We start from the raw sequence: 15,974 nt of genomic DNA, 5'->3' as shown, positions 1-15,974 counted from the left end.
TCACAATAAAAACGAAAACAAAGCAAAAACTTCTACCTTTACAATTGTGACAGTTGCAATTAGTCATGTTAACAATTATTCACTATTGAATCATAAGAATCTTGTCCCCATCTCTTTTCACCAGATCCATCTAGACAAGATAAAATCTGCTCAGTGGGGATCTATTTTCCCCTGCACACTCTTAAATTAAACTCCCTCTTGAAACCTTGTAAGCCAATCACTTCATGCCTTTATCACCTCCTCATTTTAGGTAGTCAATATCTGAGTTGTCCGTCCCTATCAACTCTTTATACAGAGGGGATAACATTGATACTTGGTATGAAGACTCATTCCCTCTCTGTTGGTATTTTGAGTTACTACATCCATTAGCAAAGGAACTCTGGTAACATAGTGGTTACAAATCGGGCTGCTAACCTCAAGGTTGGCAGTTCAAAACTACCAACTGTTCCACAGGAGAAAGACGAGGATTTCTGATCTTATAAAGATTTGCAGCCTCAGAAACACTGTGCAGGATCACTATGAGTCAGAACCAACTTCACGGCACTTCACAACAACAACATCCATGAGTATAGGTCAAGTTCATCAAACTGTAGCAATTTAACCTCGTTTCCTTTATAATTTTTTTTTTTTTAATCTTCCTCTAGTCAAGTTCTGATTATCAAACCATCAAGCTTAGGTCAAATGGGCATTATCTGCAAGTTTGGGTGTTATTGTACACCTCCCCTCACTTTGTATCAGCTGGATGCCTCACTCTCAGCTCTAGCCTTCTGTGGCTATGTGTCCTCAGGTCTCACCCACACTTTGTACCAAGGAGCCTTCCTCTTCTCTCTCTCATCTCCAGATCAACGGGAGTCAATGGACCATGGTTGAACTCAGCCCATTTCTTCATTGCTGCCTTTCCCCCTCTTCCACTCACCACTGGACCAATGTGGTCGCCAGCAAGCTTTATGCCTGTTCGTGTGTTCCCTTTGAGTTTCAGTCTTGGAATGGGGTTTGTCCTGAAGGGACTTGATTGCTTGCCTTGATGGATTCCCAGTAAACAACTTGCTTATTCTTGTAGTAGCCAATCATATGGTACAGATAATTTTTGACTGACCCTCATACTTCTTCCTCTGCAACTTCTCTCTCTTGGAAGTGCTGCTCACTTCAATGGTGGTGCTCAGGATGTTGGCTGACCTGCTGTCCGTGAGTAAGACCGTGTCTCTGGCTGATTGCCTGACCCAGTCTTTCATCTACTTCCCCCTGGACTCCGCCAAATTCTTTATACTCAAGGTCATGGCCTTGGACCATTATGTGGCCATCTGCTGCCCTCGCACTACTCAACCATCATGAATAGTCCAGTCTGTGTAAGGTGTTGGTGGCCTGCTGGGTGGTGGGCTTCCTCCTCTTCATCTCCACAACTCTAGTTCTGCGGCCCCAACATCATCGACCACTACATCTATTCTGCCCCACTGTTCAGCTCTCTTGCTCAGACAGCCTCCACATTGAGTGCACAGACTTCTTCCTGCGTCTGCTGTTTGTGCTGGCCACTGGGCTGTTCATCCTGACCTACGCCTTCATTGGCCACGGTGCTGGGAATCCCCTCTGCCTCAGGACACCAGAAGGCCTTGTCCACCTTGCTTCACTCCTCACCATGGTGGTGTTAGGCTACTTCATCTATGTGCGGTCAGGCAAGAGCCACACCACACACCTTGACAAGGTGGTGATGCCCTTCCTCAACCCCTTCATCTTCACCTTCCAGAATGAAGTCAAGGAGTTCATCAGCCATCTGTCCAAAAGGATCCTCCTTGGCAGCCAGAAGTCCGGGTTGGGGCACCTGACAAGTCACACGACTGAGAACCCTGTGTCTAGATGGACCCAGGTGACTTGGCAGGCCTCTCTGATGCTCTCTTCAATCCTCCCTTGTTTCCCCCACATTAGTCTCTGCCTGCACAACTATTGCTTTTTGTGTCCTGGGTCAACTCCAGAACAAATTGATGAACATCATCGTAAAATGTCTCTGAGCATTTGAACCCGAGATGGTTGGGGGTGGACGGCTTTGAGGGAGCCTCATGGCGACAACTGTGCAGGCTCTAGATTGACTGGGATAACCCAGAATCTCAGGACAAAGGTGTGGTCCACGGCAAGAATGCAGAACTCAGGGCTATTGTTATCAAAGGTACGATTAAAGCTTCCCCTCTGCGTCCTGGTGTCTTACTCTTCTGGTGGGTATACTCTCGCTCAGGACCTGACCACAGGCCCAGGACAGGAGAGTGTCCAGGAGGCTGGGAGGGCCGGCTAAGATGACCTTGAGCCTCTCACCAGGACCCCACTCTGTGACATCCCTGGGAACATCAATCACCCCAGCTATTCTCCCTCTAAACATAAATGGCTCTCTGGGGGCCTATCTCCCAGCCCCTCCAACAGTAAGGTCACAAGGATCCTGGCCTGGGTTACCCTTTTGGCACTTCCAGGACAAAGGGGGAGCTGGTCAGGCCCAGAGGTACTGCCCACTTCAGGCCCTAAGTGCAGGTCCCAGAAGAGCCCAGGGGCCCTCTGAGAGAACATTCTGTAAACAGTGGTCTGCATTCCCCAGAGCCCTGGGGGTAAGGCTGAGATGGCAGAGATGGATGAGCAGGAGGATCCAGAGTGGTCAGGGCTGAGGCTGGCCAGGGGAGGTGTTCCCAGGAGCCCACGGGCTGCCAAGAAGTCAGGGTGATCTGGGGCAGGGACAGCCCAGGACTGATTCCCCAGGGTGTGTCTGGGAAGTGGAGGGATTAGCAACGCAGGACATAGATGCCAAACCCCCCCCTCCTTTTGTAGCTCTACTGTTCACAGGACACCAGTGAATGCTGGACATCCCATACCGGGTCTGAGGTCTCAACCTCCTAATTATACTGTTGAAGAAAAATGAGAGAGCACCGGTCATTTTCCCGTGCGTGGGCCTCCTTGCTCAAAGAGGACCAACTTCCCACCCCTGCCAAGGTGAGCAGGGAGAGCAATTCATCACCCTGAGAACTCACTCTCCTCCAACTCCCCAGGGCCCAATTACTTACCCTCCCTGAAAACTTGTTGAAAACTGCAGAACTAAGTGGGAGCAATTAGCTCCTCCTGAAACACAAGGTTTCTTGCAGTTCCCCTCCTGAAGGAACCAGCCCACAAACCCTCATGGATGCCCTCCTGAGAGCCTCCTTCCCTCACCTGCCCATCTCCCTCTTAAAAGTTAGTGTGTACCACTCTCTCCACCTGTGCCCCAGGCAGAAGCACCCCAACAACCACATCCATGGCACCCCACACACTAGGTATACAAGACCCCAGCCAATGCATCCATGACACGCCATAACCCTGCCTGAAGTCTTCAACAACCACACCTAAAACACAACAACAATGTATCTGTGAAGTCCAAACAACTGTGTCTATGACACTGCAACAATGGACCCATGACACACCAACAACTATGTCTATAACACATACAAAATGTGACCATGACATCCAACAACCACATCTAAAACATCCAACAGTCATGTCTATGAAATTTCGCCAAGCCTGTCTATGACATGCAACAGCCACAAACCCGACACACAACCTCATTGATGACACCCTAATGACTGCATTCATGATAAGCCAAAAACCATATTCATGGAACCCCAATAACCATGTACATGACACCCAACACTACATCAGTGACATCCCAAGAGCGACTCCATGACACTCAACAATGTGCCCATGATACCCCAATAGCATGTCCATGACACCCCAACATGTCTGTGCCATCTCAAAAAAATGTCCAGGACACCCACAACCTTACTCATAGCCCCTGGAGCTCATAGTGTGCTCCGAGTAGCAGCATCTGTACCCGTAGAAGCTTGTCAGGAATGCAGACTCACAGGCTCTCCCCAGACCCAAGGAGTCAGAACCTGCATTTCAAGAAGTCCTCAAGTGCTGCTGATGCCCATTAGGTAGAGGAGCTGGTGGGATTGTCAGTCACCCTCAAGAGTGTGAGAGTACCAGAAGGAGTTTGAGGATGCATTTATTATTCTCCATGTCCCTGAGTGGCTCCAACAGTTAGCACACTTGGCTACTTACCCAAAGGTGGAAGGTCCAGTCTGCCCAGAGCAGTCTCTGAAGGAAGTCCCGTGAGCCACTTCTGGAAAATCAGTGTTAGAAAATCCTTTCGAGCACAGTTTCAGTCTGACATACAGGCTGACATACAGGCTGACATACAGGCTGACATACAGGCTGACATACAATCTGACATACAATCTGACATACAATCTGACATACAGGCTGACATACAGGCTGACATACAGACTGACACATGGCAGTTGGTTGGTTGCAGTACTAGTTCAGGTAACTGAAGCAAAGAGCAAGAAAACAAGCTTTCCCCTTACTTTGGTTATTATACTTCTATTACCATCAGCTAAGCTGTCCAGGCCCCCCTCAGAAACCCTATATAGGGTCACTCGGACCAACACTCATGGAAACTGCATTCAAGAAATCAAACAACATATTACATTAGGCAAATCTGCTGCACAAGACCTTTTTAAAGTGTTGAAGAGCAAGGATGTCAGCTTGAGGACTAAGGTGAGCCTGACCCAAGCCATGGTATTTTCAGTAACCTCATATGCATGTGAAAGCTGGACAGTGAATAAGGAAAACCGTAGAAGAATTGATCCTTTTGAATTATGGTGTTGGAAGAGAATATTGAAAGTGCCATGGGCTGCCAAAAGAATAAACAGACCTGTGTTGGAAAGACAGCCAGAATGCCCTTTGGAAACCAAGAAGGCCAGACTTTGTCTCTCATACTTCAGATATATTGTCAGGAGGGACCAGTCACTGTAGAAAGACCTCATGCTTGGTAAAGTGGAGGGTCAGAGAAAAAGAGGAAGGCCCCCAATGAGATGGGTTGGCACAGTGGTGGCAGTGATGGGCTCAGGCATAGCAATGACTGTGAGGTTGGCCCAGGACCAGGCAGTGTTTTGTTCTGTTGTGTATAGGGTCACTATGAGTCAGTACCTACTTGATGGCACCTAAGAGCAACAACAATGGGTCAGAACCAATTCGGCAGCACTGAAGAACAGCAACAAGCTGGTGGCCCGGGTTTTCCTGTGCTAAGTTGCAGAGTTTGTTCATGCTCCCAATTCACCGATAGATCTTATTGTGAAAGACAAGCTGTTTTACATGGTGCTGTGGATGCCAAGGGTTCCAAGGAGCTCAGAATTCAGTGTGCAAAGAAAAATGGCCTGCTAGTGGTCTGGGAGCCTGTGGATGGGAAAGCCCAGTTCCCTCAAGTTGAAAGCCTTCTCAGAGATGCTGTTTTTGCAGTGAGCTTTGATGTGTAAAGAACAGATTTCTAGCCCAAGATGACGAAAAGTGGCTTCGAGGGAAGTCAGGGAATGAGTAAAATCATGTAGACGTGAAGCAGTTGATGGTGCATCAACAAAGCCAGAACCACAGGAGATGGAGTTAATGAATGGGCTCTCTGAAAAGTGGCCGTCATGTCTTCAGGAATCAGATCAGAGTCCCTGGGGGACTTGAAAGTGTGTTATGAAGAGGTCCCTCATGGTCATAACAGGACACATGGGTGCAGTGAACTTCAAGGTGGGCAGAGGGGCTCTGATGTGGGACCCTTTGCAGCCTGTGCATTGCTGTCATGAGGATACTTGCTCATGGCTACACCATGTGTGTCAGGCTAGAAATGTGCTTTACCATGTCTGTGGTCTCATGGGAACAGATCACCAAGCTTACTTTCAAGGTATGTCTAGGTGGGTTTAAACCTCCAACTTTTAGTTAGCAATCCAGTGCAAACTGTAGGAACCAACCAGGTACCTTGGTAGTGCTACAGGATAAGCACTGGACTGCTAACAACAAGGTTAGCAGTTCAAACCCACCAGTTGCTCCACGGGAGAAAGATGAGGCTCTTATAAAGAGTTATGACAGCCTTGGAAAGTCTATGCAGGGTCACCAGGAGTCAGAATTCACAGTGAGGTTGTTTTCAGGGCATTGCCACTGCATTCAAAATAGGTGCCACTTACCTCTTGGGCTGGAATTGTATTGCCTCTAACATTGCAAATGACCTAAGTGAGTTCAGAAAGAGCTTTGGAATAGTTCGATGGTATGGGCAAGGTCATGAGAAGCAGACACTGTCTGGCTCAAGGGAAACAGAATGACAAAGATGCTGGTTGAGGGGAGCAGGGTGTATAGGGAAGCCCAGAGGTGGAATGCCACAGTGATATTCCAGAGCCTTCTTGAAAACCAACTGTTTAAAATGTCAGGAATTTACCACAGCCATTATTGATGTTTGGATAACAGAAATGTGCACCAGTAAACAATTATGTTACAAACAGAGGTTTTAGCTCCTCATTAATTCACTTGGTTTTACCTTCATCTCTGCTGTGGAGGTATCACTGTCACCTGGGGTGGCATGGTGAGCTGCCGAATATATCTTCCCAACTCCACGTTCAGCCATGCCGTGTGGGAGCTTGAAACGAGCCGTGATGGTTAAACTTTGACCAGCAAACCACTGGACCGTTACCACCTTTCCTCCGTAGTTAGCAGGCATTGTTGTAAGAACATTTTTTACATCTGGAAATTTAAACCTCCAGCAATTGGTGACCTGGGTTAATATGAACATGGTCTCCCACAGGCAACACTGAAATGTCCACCTTTGCCTGCAGGTCATTTCCAACTCAACAATCTCCCAGGTCCTGCGTCTGTGGGACCTCCTGCTATGACTATCCTCCCAGGACCCAGGTCTGATCTTTATTTAAGGTCATCTTTCTTCATCAAAACTCCATACCTTTGTTCCTTATTCTGTGGGTTAAGCATTGGACTGTAAACGGGAAAGTCTATGGTTTGAACCCATCAGCCATTCCATGGGAGAAAGATGTAGCAACCTGCTTCCATAAAGACTGATGAAATCAATGGGGCGGTTCTGCTCTAACCTGTGGGTCAATATGAGTCAGAATCTACTTGATGGCAGTGGGTCATCCTCCAAACTGGAAGAAATAAGTCCACTCCTGAGTTACTACTCACTGAGACCTCCCTGCATGACAGTAGATGCTTGGGTTGTCTTCCTGACCCATCATATCAGACGGTTGCTGCCATACCCCAATCTACGTGAGGCTGCAATGTCAGAGGGATGGAAGGGGAAGGTGGGTAAGGTATCTGGGGGCAAGGCAGGCATGTGAGGGACATGGAGCCCACCTCTGGGGAAGGTATCTGGGGGCAAGGCAGGCAAGTGAGAGACTTGGAGCCCACCTCTGGGGAAGGTATCTGGGGGCAAGGCAGGCATGTGAGGGACATGGAGCCCACCTCTGGATCTGCCAGTGTGGAACCAGTGCTGAGTGTTAGAAGCAGCCTTGTTCTCCTGCACTGTCAGGTTCACTGCAGACCACTCCTGTGCAACCAGGACAAACACCTCGTGTAGACCATGGAGCAGACCCACTGTGCCCCCTCAAGTGGAGATGATTTCCTAACAAGGGCACGGAACCTCCCAAGCAATTCATATGGTCTGTAGGGTCGCTGAGTTAGAATCGACTCAACAGTTAGGTTTATAGAAAGAATGAAGGATTTATTGTCCCTACAGGTGTCATTTGCTCTCTTTCAATTGTTTGTGGACACTATTATGATAAAGAAAATGCAAAGAGAAAACAGATGACATGCATATTTTCAAAAGTGACCTCGAAGCCATCATTCCTTTCTGCCACTATTTTCAGGTGTTGGATATGAACTTGGAATCACTGTGAGGGAGGGTCACACTACAAGTGCATGAACTTGATGGAGCCACAGCAAACAAAGGGCCAGGGGAGGCTTCAGGTACAGGGGATCCCAGCATTAACTAACCCAACTGCTGGACCAGATGGAGGAAGGTGTTCTGTGGATGAAGATGTGGGAAAGCGTATGAAGAGCCAGATGTCAGCCACTTTCCCTGGAGCTGTGGTCCCCCAGCCCAATACAGCTACTAGGGCGGCTGGCTTTACTAAAGTGTAATGGGATTAATTGTGCTTTTCCCGCTCATTCCCCAAATGGGGAGTCTTCAAGGTGAAATGCCACATTTCTTTCATCTTGAATGACCAGAGTGCATTGCTCACGGTCAAGGTTCATTGAATCTTTATGTAATGGAGTTGCTATGAGGATAAAACCAAATGGAATATGTACGTTAGAAATAGTTTCTTAAGTGGGAGTGAATGCACAAATGCCAGGGATTATTAAAAGATGAATTTTTAATGTACCTGTCATCTTTTCAATTTATTCTACAAATATTCCCTCTTCAAGTTGGTGAGAAGACAATTAGAGAGAGCAAGTCAGCAGAGTTCGCAGACCCCAGAGTTCTAATTTGTGATCTGAGCAGACATTTGATTCTGGATTAGAAATGAACCCAGTCATCCAGTGTGAACCTCTGATTTGGGTGAGTGACATCTCAGCAAGCAAGAAATGATGCCTTCCGGGAAGCTAGAGAAATGGAATCTGGGCTGGGCAAGGGCTGCCGGGGTGCTTGGAGGAAGTGCTCAATGAGAACCAATGAAATGATGGTGGGTGATCCAATCTCTACTGGAGTCATCAGCATCTCCTTGGTCATGTCCAGAGAGTGGGAGTCTTATGAATTTGATGTTAATGGTAAGTTAGGAGCTTGGTTGTCTTCAAGTAAGTGGGGTGGGAGAGCACACACATGGTAGGTGCAGTTGTACCACTTCTATCACAGAAGATGGGAAATGGAGTCCTGGTGTGGCACTGTGGGCTAAAAGGTCAGACCGCCAAGTTGTTTGAATTGTGAGGTTGGTGGTTCAAGCTCACCACCTGTTCCTTGGAAACCCTATACAGGGTCTCTATGGGTTGGAACCATCTCAAAGGCACAATAACAGTTGGGAAGTGTGTTTGATAAATTAGAGTGGATTTGTGAAAACCCAGTGGCAGACCATTTTAAATTGGGCTGTTTTAGGAAACCCAACACCTGTGAAAGCTAAGACACCATCACGATCCTGCGGTCACCGGGAGTTTCAGTCCAGAGCTGGGGAAGGGAGGGCAGTGCAGTTGAGGCTTCATTCCAAAGGGATAGGGTGCAGGACAAGCTTTCATGAAATTTACACATGTACTTACAATGGCTGCTTTGTTAGGTGTCATTGAGTTGGTTCTGACCCATAGTGACCCTGTACAGGGTTTCTGAGGAGTTTCTGGCTTTGGACCACTGACCTTGAAGATAGCAGTCTGAAGGTCATCCTTCAGTGCCACATCAGGCTCCCTTAGAAAGGTCAGACAAAGGAAACTCTAGAGATGCTGTATCCCTGTCCTTCAGAGAGGTGACCATCTGTAACCACACAGGAGGGAAGCTTGACTCTATCTTTCTTAGTCTCTATGAAGTCTTCCTCCCTGGAACATAGATAATTCCTGCAATATTGTTTGTAATTTCTTCTCATCAATGGAGATTTTTCTCGTTTTAATCCAAGTTTGATTATCCATTGGTTTGGCTCCGACTTGAGGGTAACAGCTCAATGGTGTTTTATAATGCCTCCCTCACAATCAACATGCCACTCAGACGTCACCTCATTGGGAAAGTTACACACACCACACACACACATATCCCCTCCCCACATGGACGCACATCACACATACCACAAGTACGTCTACCACCTATACACACGTACCCCGCACATAATACGTCATACACATAAACACACAACACATACACACATAAACATCTCTACCCCACATCACCCCACAAAGAAGCTGGATGACGTCTCCACCGGAGAGCACTCCCTGGTTGCTCCGCCTTGGACAGGAAGCCCACACACTGCCCTTTGCTGAAAGTCCATTCCTGCCGCCCAGGTTCCCAGGGTCCGGCTACTCAGAGTCCATATAGTTGCCAGCAGGGGACAGGAGCACTTCCTTGGTGACCTAGGAAAGCCACCAAGGTAGGAGGAACACACCTTTCAACTCTTACCCAGAGGCATTTGTAAAATAACAAAACCTAGAAAAGCTTTTGTTATTAAAAGCTGCCACTTAGAGGCTCTGATCTGAGCCTTCAGGTCCCTGGGTTCACACTGCCTTTTCAAGACCCTTCAGCCTCTGCAGCCCCAAAGAACAGCCTTGACTGTTTCATTCCAGAAGGTCAGAATGATGGAGTTGAGGCAGAGGATCAGGAAACAGGGAAAGAATGAAACAGGATTAGCAGAGGTCAACCAGAAGACCTTGCATGTCATTGGGTGCTAGGGTCTATGCGGTTTATAAGTTGTGCAGCAGACTCTTCCTAATGGGTCCCTACAGGTCTTTCTGGGCCGTCTCTCTGTGGAGAGCCCTCACTCTTGACGCTTTGTTAGCTGAGTTAGTGTGAGAAAACTCAGACTATGGATCAACCATGAAGCCTTCTTTAGGGGGTCCTGTGGTGTTTACAAACACTGAGAACGGAAAGGACCCTGGAGATCATGGTGTCCAGCCCCAGTGTCTAGGCTGCTGTCAGACAATGTCTTTGAGGTCACTGGGGGGTGGATAGTCTTCTGCCTCATGACCCTGCTTCTCTGCCAACTGGTCTCCCGCATGTCCTGTCTCTGTTCCACCTCCCACAGTGGTTTGGCATATGAGTCACTGGCCATCTACCTGAGCTTGAGTTCTGCCTCCAGCACTTGCTGGCTACGAGCCAGAGGACATCACGTATCCTCTCTGAGCCGCAGTTTCCTCAGCTGTAGACTAAGGATCGTGATAGAATTTAGCTCCTGACGCTATTGTGGAGACTCAGTAAGGAAACTACTTAGTGCAGTGAAGTGCTCCGCAAGCAACTATTGTCATCTTTGTGGTTCCAACATCACTCAAGTCTTCTTGGCCCATCATCACTCTTATCTTTAGTGCCAATGTCTGTGTGAAGTGTGTGTGTGTGTTGTGTGTGTGTGAATCATTCAACAGCTCAAAGCTGTTCCCTAGAATTTCACTTCACTCAAAGGTTTCAAAACATCAAAAACATGAAACAAAATAAACATTATGACGCAGGCTTTCAGGAGTGGAGAGCAGAACTCACAGACACACAGACACACTCTCTTGTTTGTAGAAGCAGAGTCTGAGATTGCATGCTTCCCACCAGCATGAATTCTCATTTAATGAAGCGACCTTGTCTCCTGCATCCGTGCATCCACCCACTGACAAACCTGCACGGCGTCTCCAGCATCTACTCCAGCGCTGACGGATTCAACCCAACACTGGTGAACGGATGGTGCCCACCCTCCGCCACTCACCACAGCCTCGATGCACAGGGTCTTCTCTCAGGGTTGCTCATGTCCTGACCCTCAGCCTGAAGACCCTGCTGCCAGGCCTATTCTGTGATATGACATATGGTCCATCACTGATGGTCCTGATCTTGTAGTTGGAGAGGTGGTTGGACAGGTGACCCACAGCTGGATCCCATTGGATAATGTTGTTCTCTTGATGAGACATCACCCTGTCTCCTGAAAATCCCAGGGCAGCAACACTGCTGTGTGTTTGAGGTGGGCATGAAATCATTCTGGAGACCAGGTGGTCTAAGGAAGTGGTATTTATTTTGTGCATGAGATCTAAGTGAAGAGCAGAACAGACACATGGCATCTGGGTTTAGGAGGAGCCCCCTAACAGGGCCTGGCTCCTGGCTCTCCTGGGACTTTGGAAGGGATGTGAGATCTTGGGGGGGGGAAATAAAGGCATTTCCCAACTAGACCAGATTTGGTAGGCAGAGTAAGTGACCAGAGCTGGTTACAAAATTTCTTAGAAATTTGGTCTCCTTTCCTGGTCCAGGGTTTCTGAGATCTAGGGAATAAGGAGACATAGGCTGTGTATCACAGCATCCACCTTGTATTCTGATTCTCAGGTATCATTCAAATAAACTAGGAGTCACAACATTCAGCTTAATCAAAGACTATGCCCCAGATAGACTCCCCTTGGCGTCAGGCTGGGCTGTGGGGCTTGTTTAACTATGATGAGAATACAAAAGTCAGGGTGAAGGTTAAGGGAGTATGTAAGAGCAAGTCTCCAGTCGTCTGAGTCACAGTCCTTCACTTCAGAGAAGTCCAGACTTCATGAATGACACCAACTCAGCTCTACCCATAACCAGACCACACACCAGAATCATGATAAGGAGACACCATGCAACACACACACACAGGAGTCATGGTAAGGAGAGACTATCCCAACACTGTACAATGAAAACTGTGCAAATGGGTCCTGAGTTTAAGGCCTACCAAGGCCTAGGAGAGGTTGACTAAGAAATCTCTTATTATGACCTGACCCTGGAACTGAATTTTCAGGATGCTGTTGTTAGGGACCATCAAGTTGATTACCACACAGAAACTTCATACACTACAGAATGAAACTCTGCCCATCCAGTGCCATTGTGTCTGAACCTATTGATTCTGTCCATGTGGCATTCATCCCACTGAAGGCCTTCCTCTTTTTGCTGACCCTCCACTTTACCAAACATGATATCTCTCTCCAGGGACTGGTCCCTCTTGTGAATATGTCCAGAGAACAAGAGACGAAGTCTCACCATCCTGGCTTCTAATGAGCACTCTGGTTGTACTTCTTCCAACACACAATTGTTTGTTCTCCTGGTAGCTTTTAATATTCTTCACCATAATTCAGATGCTTCCATTTGTCTACCATTTTCCTTAGTCAGTGTTCAACTTTTGCAAGCATATGGAGCAATTGAAAATACCAGGGTTTAGTCAGACACACCTTAGTCCTCAAACTCATATCTTTGTGCTTTAACACTTTTACAAGGTCTTTTGCAGCAGATTTGCCAAATACAAAATGTGGTTTAATTTCCTGACTGTTGATTCCATGAGTGTTGATTGTGGATCCAAGGAAAATTAAGTCTTTGACAACTTCAATCTTCTCCATTTTTTATATTGTTATTCGTTGGTCCAATTGTTGGGGATTTTTATTTACACTGAAGTGTAATCTATACTGAAGACTAGTCTTTAACCTTCATCAGTAAATATTTCAAGTCCTCTTTGCTTCCAGCAAGCAAGGATGTGTCATCTGCATATGCAGATTGTTAATGAGCCTTCCTCTAATCCAGATGTCACATTTTTCTTTAAATAATCTAGCTTCTCAGATTATTTGCTCAGCATACAGATTAAATAAGTATAATTAAAGGATACAGCCATGGTGCACAACTTTCCTGATCTTAAACTATTTAATATCCCTTTGTTTTGTTCTAGCAATTGCCTCTTACTCTATGGCAGGTTCCCCATGAGCACAATTAAGTGCTCTGGAATACCCATTCTTATCCATAGTTTGTTTTGATCCATGTAGCCCAATGCCTTTTCATCGTACAAGTGAACATCCTTCTGGTATTCTTTGCTTTCAGTCATCTGCAAGTAGTAGGTTGTTAATAGTCTTGCAAAATTCTACCGTGCAATCTCTAGCATCACTTCTATTAAGAAGGACATAATCTGTCTTTCACATTCTAATCACCAATAATTATTCATTTATTTTGGTTACATGTTTGATGAGTTTCAGACTGAAGAACTTGATTGCTGTTGTTAGGCGTCATTGAGTCTGCTCCCACTCAGTGATCTTATGCTTAATGGAACGAAACACTCCCCTGTCCTGCACCCACTCCAAAATCATCGTTTTGCTTGAAACTATTGCTCCTTCCACTGTGCCAGTCCACCACCTTGGAGATCTTCCTCTTTTTCACGGACTCTCCACTTCACCAAGCATAATTTCCTTCTCCATGGCCTGGTCCCTTCTGATAGAATGTTCAAAGTATGAGAGTTGAAATCTGGCCATTCTGACCTCTAAGGAGCATTCTGGTTGTACTTCTTCTAAACAAAGATTAGTTTGTTTAGCAGTCCACGGTACTTTTCATATTCTTTTTCAACACTCTAACTCAAATGCATCAATTTTTCTACGGTCATCTTTATTCACTGTTCAGCTTTTGAAAATACCATAATTGGGTCAGAGCACTGTAGTCCTCAAACTGATATTTTTGTTCTTGAACACTTTAAAGAGGTCTTGTGTAGCAGATTTGCCTACTGCAATTCAATGTTTGATTTCTTGACTGCTGCTTCCATGAGAGTTGATGGTGTTGTTAAGTGCCATTAAGTCATTTTTGACTCACAGTGACCCTGTATAGGGTTTCTGAGGAGTGGCTGGTGAGTTTGAACAACTGTTCTTCCAAACAAAATGATGTCTTCAATCTTTTCTCCATTTACCATGATGTTTTTTATTGGTCCAGTGGTGAGGATTTTTGTTTTCTTTACATTTAGTGGCAACACATACCGAAGGCTGTGGTCTTTGATCTTCATATGGTAGTTCTTTTAAGTCCTCTTCACTTTCAGCAAGCAAGGTTGTATCATCTACATATGGCAGGTTGTTAATCAGCAATCCTGATGTCACGTTATTCTTCATATAATCCTGCTTCTTAGATTATTTTCTCAACATACAGATTGACTAAGTATGGTGAAAGAATATAACCCTGGAACACACTTTTCTTGATTTTAAACCACTCAGTGTCCCCTTGTTCTGTTCAAATGATTGCCTCTTGGTCTTTTACAGGTTCCTTATGAGTGCAATTAAATGTTCTAGAATACTCATTCTCCGCAATGTTGTCCAAAGTTTGTCATGCTCTACACAGTTGAAAGACACTGCATAGTCAATAAACACTAGCAAATATCTTTTTGGTATTTTTTGCTTTTAACCAAGATCCATGGATGTCTGCAATGATGTCCCTCGTTCTGTGTCCTCATCTACATCCAGCTTGAACCTCTGTAAGCTATTTGTCAGTGACAGAATTCTTTAACTCATTATCACTGGCTTTAGTGTCTGGTGCATACATCTGAATAATAGTGTATTAACTGGTCTTCCTTGTAGGCCAATGGATATTATCCTATCATAGATAGTATTGTAATTCAGCATAGATCCTGAAATGTTCTTTATGATGATGAATGCTATGCCGTTCCTCTTCAACTTGTCATTCCTGGCAAAGTAAAACATATGATTATCTGATTAAAAACAGCTCACCAATGCTTATGATATGGAGCCCTGGTATGGCACTGTAGGAAAAGCACTTGACCTCAAGGTCGTTTTGAACCACAAGGTTAGTGGTTCAAACTAACCATTCGCTCCTTGGAAACACTATACCTGGTCACTATGAGTTGGAACTGACTCAATGTCTCTTAACAACAACAATGTCCTGGTGTGGTGCTCTAGGATAAGCACTGGTGTTGGTGGTTATGTGTAGTGGAGTTGGCACTAGAATTGACTTAATAACACTTAGCAACAATAACAACAGCATATGCTTACCGATCTATATGATATTATGCCAATATCACACCGTCTTATTACTGTAGCCAAATAGTAAAACTTGGAATAAGGTATTGTAACTCCCTCAGCTTTGTTCTTTTTAAAAATTGTTTTGGTCGTTTTATGCCTAATACATTTGTATATACATTTTATAATCTGCTTGTCAATTTTAACAAAAAGCTTCTGGGGTATTTTCATGAAATTGTATTGGATGTATGGATCAAATCCAAAGGGTTTGGGAATTTATGAAAATGGAATTCATCACGATATGATTATTGTTTTTCTGTGCCGTTGAGCCAGTTCTGACTCATAGGGCCCCAGTATAGGTTTTTCAAGAGCTGTTGTTGGTTTGACCTACCAACCTTGCATTTATTAGTACACTGCTTACCCTACAGTGCCACACCAAGTCTCCATATAATTACTTTAATTTCTCTCATATTTTTGTTTGTTGTATTTTTAAGTAAATAGATCTTAAAGATATCTTAGTGTTTCACATTTTTGGATGCTTTTGTAAGTTGAATTTTTACATGTTCATTCCCAGCGTTAGTTACTATAGAAATGCAATAGATTTTTTGTATGTTGACCTTTTATCCTATGATCTTGCTTAACTCATATTTTAGATCTATTGACTTTTTCCTAGACTTGTTAGGATTTTTAACCTTCAGGATTATGTCACCTGAGAGATATGACCTTTTATTCATTTCCACACTGTGATGAACTGTTTTGTC

General features: G+C 45.3%; 1 pseudogene; it reads left to right on the top strand.

Moving 5' to 3' along the window:
• Positions 1–2,698, top strand: part of LOC102815934 — a 10,741-nt pseudogene extending 8,043 nt beyond the window's left edge.
• Positions 2,699–15,974: the final 13,276 nt, after the last annotated feature.

The sequence above is a fragment of the Chrysochloris asiatica genome, unplaced genomic scaffold, assembly GCF_000296735.1.
Source record: "Chrysochloris asiatica unplaced genomic scaffold, ChrAsi1.0 scaffold00041, whole genome shotgun sequence".
Classification (NCBI taxonomy): domain Eukaryota; kingdom Metazoa; phylum Chordata; class Mammalia; order Afrosoricida; family Chrysochloridae; genus Chrysochloris; species Chrysochloris asiatica.
This window is presented reverse-complemented; position numbering and strand designations above follow the sequence as displayed.